General features: G+C 42.9%; 1 long non-coding RNA gene across 1 annotated transcript; it reads left to right on the top strand.

The window, feature by feature from the left end:
* The first annotated feature begins 7463 nt into the window (after window positions 1-7463).
* On the top strand, window positions 7464-8197 carry LOC142750968 (uncharacterized). The gene is made up of 3 exons (XR_012882658.1): window positions 7464-7596; window positions 7827-7980; window positions 8095-8197. It is a non-coding gene; the product is annotated as an uncharacterized LOC142750968 (long non-coding RNA).
* Window positions 8198-9362: the final 1165 nt, after the last annotated feature.

The following is a 9362-nucleotide window of genomic DNA, read 5'->3' on the forward strand; positions in this document are numbered from 1 at the left end:
TATCATGTGATTAAGTGCGGTATTTTTTACTTCAACTGTTGATATTTAATTTTGCGTGCCATCAGCTTGCTTGCCTTGTTATAAGAAGTGTAGTAGGACATACGTAGGGATGTTATCTATTTATCGTACTCATCTAGTAGGAGGGCCTTCAATTTATGCCTTAGGGTCATGAGACTGTCATGTAAGTGTAGCGAATTGTCTTGTTGAAGTTGGACTTCCACAGACCGCATTTGTGTTAGAAGGTAGTCTAAATCCAAGCGTTTCTGCTTTTTGTAGTGAGCCCCCTGTTGTATCATTAAGCCCCTAATGACTGCTTTGTGGGCGTTGCAGAGAGTGAAGAAATTAACATCAGATGAAACATTTAGCCTAAAATATTCTTCCAGTTGCTCAGATAAAGTATCTCTTTATTTAGGAAGATTCATAAGAAAGGTATTATTGCGCCATGAAAAGGGTGAAACGGGAATATGAAAAAGGGAAATGTGCAAGTAAATAGGAGCATAATCCGACCAGGTTATTTGATCAATCTCAGATGATTTGTCATTAGGAAGAGACCCTCTATCCTCTAGAACCAAATCTATTCTGGAGAACATTCTGTGCCTAGGGGAGTAATAGGTAAATTCTCTAGAGGAGGAATTTAAACACCTAAAAGAATCATATAAATTCTCCTTGTTAAGCCATGAAGAAAGAGTTGGGGGAGATCTTCTGTCCTGATTAGTAGTATCCCAAATAGCATCCAGGATTATATTGAAATCCCCGCATATAATAAGTTTACCCTTAGCAATTTTACGAATCTTCTGCATAGTTTTACTCAAAAAACTAATTTGAGCTGAATTCGGAGCATATAGATTAGCAATAGTCACTGGGCAATTGTCAAGAAGTACCACCAAGACAAGAAATCTCCCCCATACATCGATAACACATTCCTGTAAATGGAACGAAACAGAGTCTCTCAACACTATCAACACTCCTGCCCTCTTCTTAACAGCGTTAGCCATATAGACAGTAGAGAATTTACGGTGAGAAAACCTTGGGCAATTAGATTGGGAAAAATGGGTCTCTTATAAGCAGAGAATATCAGTATTAGAGGACAATGCATCTCTCCACACAGAAGCTCTCTTAAATGTGGAATTTATTCCCTTAACTTTCAAGGAAGTTATTTTGAGCGCCATAGGAAAAAAAAGCAAATAAGGTTTATCGCCCCCAGACCTTTTGAAAAAAACAAAGTACAGGGATATATAGGGGGGGGAGGGATAGGAGAGAAAAAAAAATGTAGACACATGACATAATATATATTGTAGCAAAAAAAAAAAGCAACAAGAGTAACTCCACCAAACCATATGGTGACCATATGGTGACCAGCCACTCAAAAAAAGTGGGGGGAAAAAAGTCCACCTGAAGGCCATCCAAATAGACCTCTATATTTATGATAATACTGTACACACGAGGAGAAGGAAAAAATAAATAAATAAATAAGCGATGACTAGAACTCTGAATCCAGTCCAATGATAGTCTCGGAGATGATGCTTTAGAAGTCAGCGAGGATAAGAGATCAACCAAGAGACCCCACTGAGCGAGCAAAGCACTTCCCTCCTCTAGATTCCCTATTACATGCATCATTCCATTTTTATGAATGATTAATTTTGTGGGAAAACCCCATTTATAAGCTATATTACTTTTTCTCAGCAAGTAAGAGGGCTATATTTCTTTCTAGCCTGTATTGTCGCTTGGGATAGGTCAGTATATAGATTAATTTTTTCATAAGGTGAAGGAAGGGTTGGCAGACGCCGTGTTCTAGACATAAGAGTATCCTTTAATTGGGAAAAATGGATTCTAGCAATCACATCTCTAGGGAATTCAGGAGCCAAAAACTTTGGTTTCGTGAGCCTATGTGCTCTGTCAATAGCCAAATCTGTAGGTAAAGCTGCTGGAAGTAGTTCCTTAATCAAGCCTTGCAGGAAAGCAATCAGCGGAGATGGTAGTACAGATTCCGGAATGCCATGGAATTTGACATTGTTACCCCTATTCCGATCTTCTAAGTCTGTTAGTTTAGTTCTGAGAAAATGTACCTCCTCCTCCAAAGACTGCTGAGCATCCACTACATCATTGTGAGCCTGAGTCAATTCAGCCGTTTTATTTTCCACATGAACTAACCTCTCACCTAAGTAATCTATGGCAGCCGCCATTTTATTAGAGTATTGTGACAGATCTTGTTGAAAAGAGCTTCTAAGTGCCAGGACCATAGTTTTAATAAAAAGTTCCGAAGCAGTCTGATCCGTAGATGGAATGTCTTCAATAAGATCTCTTTGCAAGGAAATCGGCAGAATTTCCCTTACCTGGCTATGGGGCTCTTGTAAAAGTTGAGGCTGATGAGCTACTAAGCTTTCTGAGAACAGAGTCTCAGATGGCAAAATTGAGGATGCCTCTGCCATGTTGGAATCGGAAGAGATCAGAGAAGACAAGAAGTCTCTTTGCTGATGAGTTCAGGCTAAATACAGGCATTTGTGTGTGAGGCAATTGTGTATGTTGTAAGGACTCACCTGTTCCGGATGAGCGATGTCCTGGAGGTCCTGGAGCGCCGCCATCACTTTTGGAGGAGGAGGCAGGAGAAGAGTCATCGGAACATGGCTCATCTAGATCCGGCTGAGGGTTTTTAGATGAGAAAAAGTCTGTGACTCTCTTGGGTCTCGTGGGTCCTGATTTCAAAGCCTTCTTGCGGGTCATCATGCTACCCTCCTCGGACTGGAGGGAGAGAGTATGAGCAGGTAAAGGTGTTCTCGTGTAGTATGTAGCTAGCTTAATCGCTAAGAGGTCTCGGTGCAGAGCTCAGGCAAATGTGACTGCACCACTCGGCATTCAGGCCACACCCACCAACATCATGTTGACGCAATTTTTGTATCATTTTTTGAATGTCCTTTTATTTTTCTAGAACGTTACAATGCTTAGAACTTAGCAGCAATTTCACACATTTTCAAGAAAATTTCAAAATAGTTATTTTAGGGATCAGTTCAGTTATGAAGTGGCTTTGAGGGCCTTATATATTAGTAACCCCTATAAATTACCCCATTTTAAAAACTGCACCTCCCAATGTATTCAAAACAGCATTTAGAAAGTTTCCTAACCCTTTAGGCGTTTCACAGGAATTAAAGCAAAGTGGAGGTGAAATTTACAAATTAAATTTTGTTTGCAGAAAATTAGTTTTAATCCATTTTATTTTCTGTAACATAGAAGGTTTTACCAGAGAAGCACAGGCTTCAGAAGCAAAGGAGCCCTGAGTGGATTTTGAGGCCTCCTTTATATTAGAATATATTTTAGGCACCATGTCAGGTTTGAAGAGGTCTTGTGGTGCTAAAACAGTGGAAACACCCCCAGAAAGACATAATTTGGATAACTACAACCCTATCGAGGGGTATAGTGAGCATTTTGACCCCAGAGTTTTGTTGTTTTTTGTTTTTTTTTGCTGAATTCAGTGGAATTAGGCCATGAAAATCAAAAAATTTTCCAATAAAACGTAGAAATTTGACATTTTAAAGGCATAAAGGAGAGAAAAAAACAATATTTAAAAAGCAATTTCTCTTGATTACGGCAATACTCTATGTGTGGTAATAAACTGCTGTTTGGACACACAGCAGGGCTCAGAAGGGAAGGAGAACCATTTGGCTTTTGGAGCTCAAGTTTTCTTGGAATGGTTTTCTGGTGCCATGTCGCATTTGCAAAGCTCCTCAGGGACCAAAACAGTGGAAACCCCCCAAAAGTGACCCCATTTGGGAAACGACAAACTTCAAGGAATTTATCGAGGGTTATAGTGAGTATTTTGACTCCACTGGTATTTTGCAGAATTTATTGGAATTAGGCAGTGAAAAAATCACCCTATCATTTTTAAAGCATTTTCTCCCGAGTACAGCAATACCCCACATACGGTCATAAACTACTGTTTGGACACAAAGCAGGCTCAGATAGGCAGGAGCGCTATTTGGCATGCAGACTTTGCTGGATTGGTTTTTGGATGCCATGTCGCATTTGCAAAACCCCTGAGGTACTAGAGTACAGTGGAAGCCCCCAAAAAGTGACCCCATTTTGGAAACTACACCCCTTAAGGCATTTATCATTTACTTGGCCCAGAAGTGAACTGCATGATGCGCAATTAAGGCCTTTTTTTGGAAACCCCCAAGTAGTGATCCCTATTTGGAAACTACACCTCTTAAAGAGAACCTTTCACCTGCCAATACATGTGAAGCTGAGTGCAGCATGTAATGGGCAGGGCTTCATAAACACTGTCTCACTTGAAATAATATTTCTAAATTCCTCCGTTATTTACATATCAGTGCCGATATATTTGGCGCCCGATATGTAAATAAGTCCCTGAACAATCAATGGGGCATTTCTATCTAACTAAATGGCAAGGGGGCGTGATCTCTTTGCTCTGACACTGTCCAATTAGCTACGGACAGTGTCAGGACGGCTTACGCTGTGTTCCCTGGATCACACCCTCAACACTAATGAGCTAGGTTTATTTTTTACATCAGAAATACATGAAAAGAAAATTACATTCTTGGATGTCATGATCTCCAAAACAGATTTGGGGACTATTCAGACCAACATGTTTCGAAAAGAAACTGCCACTAATAGCCTGCTGCGTTGGGAAAGTTGGCACCCTACAAGTCTTAAGCGTGGGATACCGAAGGGTCAATACCTAAGAGCGCGCAGAAATTGTTCCACTATTTCTGATTTCAAAATCTCTGCACGAGAGCTGGAGGATAGGTTCAAACGGAGGGGTTACCCTAGGAATGTTTTGAAGGGGGCATACCAGAACGCACTTGGATGTAACAGGAATGATCTACTGAATCCAAAATCCAAGAAATCAGAAGAGGAGTCCTTCCGGATCATTGGATCTTTTGACTCGGCAAACAGAGAGGTTAGGGACATTCTTCAACGCTTCTGGGGTATTTTAAAAACTGACCCGGGTGTGGGTAACCTGGTGGGTGATTACCCCATGATTACGTATAGACGTGGACGCAATTTGAGGGATAGACTTATCCATAGCCACCTCAAACTACAGGCTAAACCCACGACTTGGCTAAATAGTGATTTGAAAGGTACGTTTAGATGTGGATCGTGCAAGGCTTGCATGTCCATTCTGTGTAGCAAGAACTTTAAAAGTTCTAAGACCGGAGAGACCTTTGAGAACTGGTCCTAGATTAATTGTAAAACTAAGGGAATTGTATACCTAATTACATGCAGTTGTCACATGCAATATGTTGGTAAAACAAGTAGAGAATTTAGGAGAAGGATTCGTGATCATGTTGGGGACATTAGGAGGAAAGATGACACTCCTGTGTCACGGCATGTGTGAGCATGTCACAAAGGACATGTGAGACCGTCACCAAGAGGCGGCAATTTGGACAAAAGGATCTTGCAAAAAGAGGCGGAATGGATTTTTAGGTTGCAGACGATTAGCCCATATGGGCTTAATGAGCAAATTTCCTATGCTTGCTTCCTGTGACTATATATATATATTGAGAGTCGGTTGTAGCCCCCATTGATAGCTCCAGAACATCTGACATTGGTGGCACAAGTGTCCTGAGATTGATGGCACTGTTACTGTGTATATCGATAAACATGAGTAAGATACAATATGGAGTGTTACTGTCTCTGGTGACCGTCTCCTAGGTAACACACCTAATCATAACGATACCCCGATATGTCCTAATGCTTTATTCAACATATTATAAACAACTGCGAGACATATATTATGGATCCCATCTTTTTCAAATAAGTGGCTGTCTCCGGGATAAGCTGCGATTAATGCTTTGGAGGAGGATTGGTGCATTCATCTGTGAATGATCGGGCCGTTTGCATGAAGCCGCGTATAGATGCCTAGGGTTACTAGGGACGCTTTGTCGTCCGGGCGCTCTCATTGGCTGTCAAAAATGGAGACTCGCCGCCTTCAGGACGTCAGGCTTGGACGTGTTGGATGCTAATTGGCGGATGGCCGTAATGACGGCAATCGAGGGGCGGGCTCTAAAGCCTTAAAAGTTCAGAATTCCTCCGGCGCGTGTGCGGCCATTACATTCGAGACGTGCACATGCCGAGAGGCTAAATCAGCACGAAAATAGTGCTATCCGGCTGCTTAATTTATAACTATTTCTTAAAATCCCTGATGACGTATCACATTGGTATGTGATACTGAAACGCGTAGGATTAGATAGAAAACCTGAGGCAAGGACTCATATAATATAAATATAATATAATGAGAAGGAGTGTTCTGTGGGTGTCAATACGTACTATCACCCCTGGACGCTGCTCTCTCTTCTGATCTCTTGCCTATGCCTGTTTCTGAGAATTGGCCTTGTTGAGCCATATTTTATCTAAATAAATAATAAAGTATATTTTAATCGTTCTTTCAGGCGGTGAGTCGATTTGTAAATAACGGAGGAAGATAGGAAAATAATTTCAAGTGAGATTATTGTAAGTAAATTTTTACTTTATTCTGCAGGCCGATATGATTACGGCAATACCATATGTAATATAGGTGGTTTTTTTTATGTTTACAGCGTTTGCACAATAAAATCACTTTTTTCTTTAAATAATTTTTTTTTTGTGTCACCATATACCGAGAGGCAATTTTTTACAGTCAAAAAGCTGTGTATTTATGTTTGCGGTGTTCACCGTGCGGGAAAAATAACATTACAGTTTTATCGTTTGGGTTACGAACGCAGTGATACCAACTATGTGTACTTTTTTTTAACGTTTTCATTTTTTTCCGATAAAGAAAGACTTATTATAGGAAAACAGGCAAGTTTTTTTTTTTTATTTCTAACTTTTACTTTTATACTTTTGTACATGTCTATTAACTTTTTTTTGTCCTACTAGGGGACTTGAAGGCCTGCACCTCTGATCTTTATTCTAATACATTGTACTACCCACGTAGTGGAAAGCATTAGAGCTGTCAGTCATACACTCACAGCAATCCTATTCAGTACTGCCCCGGGCGGAGCATAATAGGCTTCCATACCACGCAGGCCAGGAGGCCATTGTTAGGCTTTATTCAGACGAACGTAAAATACGCTCGTGCAACGCGCGTGATTTTCACGTGCGTTGCTCGTAGCTATATTAGTCAATGGGGCCGTGCAGACATGGCAGCGTTTTTTGCGCAGCGTTACTCCGTTGCAAAAAACTCACGACATGTCCGTTGATTCAGCGTTTTCAACGCATCACGCACCCATTGAAGTCAATGGGTGCGTGAAAACAATGCAGGGCACACGCAAGCACCTCCATACGCACAGCGTTTTTCACGCGGCACTTGTTAAGTCTATGTAAATGAGCTGAGCAGACTAGACAAAACAACTACAAACCAGGAAGTGCCTTTTCACATTCTGAGCACATGCGCAAAGTTTCAACACACATCTGCAGCAATGCCACGTGCGTGTGATGTGGAGAAACTTATTTGCTTGGTCCATGACAGACCCCAGTTGTGGAACACGAATGATGAGGCCTACCACGACCGCACGGGCAAGGAGGTAGCCTGGGATGAGGTGGCGCATAGCCTATTTGGGCAGGAGTGGGAAAAAAGTACCACAAGAGACCGCAAAACCATAGGTAAGTGCTGATCTAAATTAATGCTGATGCAATCGCCCATGCTATCGTGTATAGCCTTGTGTTTCATATGTTCTGTACAGTGCTTGGTCGCGCGTGTGGCACTGCATAATGTATAGGCCAGTGTTTAGTGTGTCGTTGTGTATTACGTATAGCAACGTTTGTGACAAGTGAAGTTGTCCGAACGGTCAGATGGTCTCATTTTGGTGTCTGTCTCCTGTTCCTATGTCCAGTTGATGATGTCAAAACACGGTGGAGGAGCTGTCGGGATCAGTTTAGGAGGGAATATGGAAACAAAGGGCGAAGTGGGGATGGGGCGTCCAAAAAAAGGCCCTATATATATATGAAACAGCTGATGTTTCTCAAGGACATTATGGAGATGCGACCGTAAGTACTGACATTACATTGATGACATGTGTGTGTTCACTGCATAGCCTGTATAAAAAGCTGTATGGCCCTTGTGGACATGGTAAAATGAGTAACGATAAATGTTTCTGGCAGATGCAGTGATAATCTGAATGACACGGAGGAGGAGGCTGGCCATGTGGAGGCGCACCAGGTCACCGAACAACATCCCGTGCTGCCCTTGACCCCCGACCGTACACAAACCCAAGCTGCCACACAGTTCAGTTAAGCAGCCAACCCCAGCTGCCAGTGGACCTGGACAATCCACGGACGCCACCAGCCAGACGCCGGCGCACCCAGGTTGCCCCAGCAGGTGCCAACGTGGACGCAAGAGTCCTGGAGTACCTTAGGTGCTGTTCGGAGGAGGATGGATGTGACGCTTTTGGGCGTACCATAGCGCCACTACTCCGGCGAGTACCGGACTACCGGATGGCACGCGTCCAAGGGGCCATCCTCGCTATTATTGACTCTGCCACTCCTCCTAACAATCCACGGCAATGCTTCCAGGTAGTAGAGCAATGGCGTGGATTGCCTGAAGATTGTCTGACCTCTTCTGCTCCTCTCCCTTCCCAGCCTGCTCACACCTTTCAACGGCCACAGTACCAACGGCCGATGGTGAGGGTAATGTCACCAGGTCATGTGGTGCCTCGCGACCGCACTTTCCCCCCCCCTACGTCAGACCCCAGCCTCCCTTTGTCCAAGGCCCCCCGGCAGGGCTAAACCCTCAGTATCAGCACCACTATGCTGGTGAGGAACATCCTCAGCAGTCCCAGGGACAGTATAGTGGTGCTGAGATGCAGAGCCACCAGTCTCCCTCACACATGTATCAGGACTTATAGAATTGTGTAGGCCGATGCCGCGTGTTTCTATGTGGGACTGTAAACATGGAAGTCACAGTTTATTTCTGTAGCATCATGTTGGTGCGTTGGATATGTTTTTATGACAGCTGGATGCTGCTCAGTGTTTACGTTTGAAATACCAGATTAAATGGTTATGTTGTTAGCACGTTTCATTATTTGTGTTTGCCTCCATTTATGTGTTGGTACCCAGGTTCCCCCAAACATTATTTTAGGTAATGTTCCCACATTAGGACGGTGGAGCAAGTTTGTAGCATGCCATGATAGAGGTATTAGTTTGTCTTTGGTGGTTTACCTCCATTCCTCATATTGCCCTCGCCTGCATTGCAGTTCTGTGTGAAATGGAAAAAAAATGTTTTTTTGCATGCAAATAGTGCTCAGGGGCTAAGCCATCCGGCCTCCAAAGCTAATGTGTCTACAAGAGATGTCACGTAAAAAGGTAATCCAACAAAGACATAAGCTCGCAACCCACGTCAAGGGTCCTCATGTCTTGCGAGTGCAGAATCA

Source organism: Rhinoderma darwinii, chromosome 3, assembly GCF_050947455.1.
Source record: "Rhinoderma darwinii isolate aRhiDar2 chromosome 3, aRhiDar2.hap1, whole genome shotgun sequence".
NCBI lineage: Eukaryota > Metazoa > Chordata > Amphibia > Anura > Rhinodermatidae > Rhinoderma > Rhinoderma darwinii.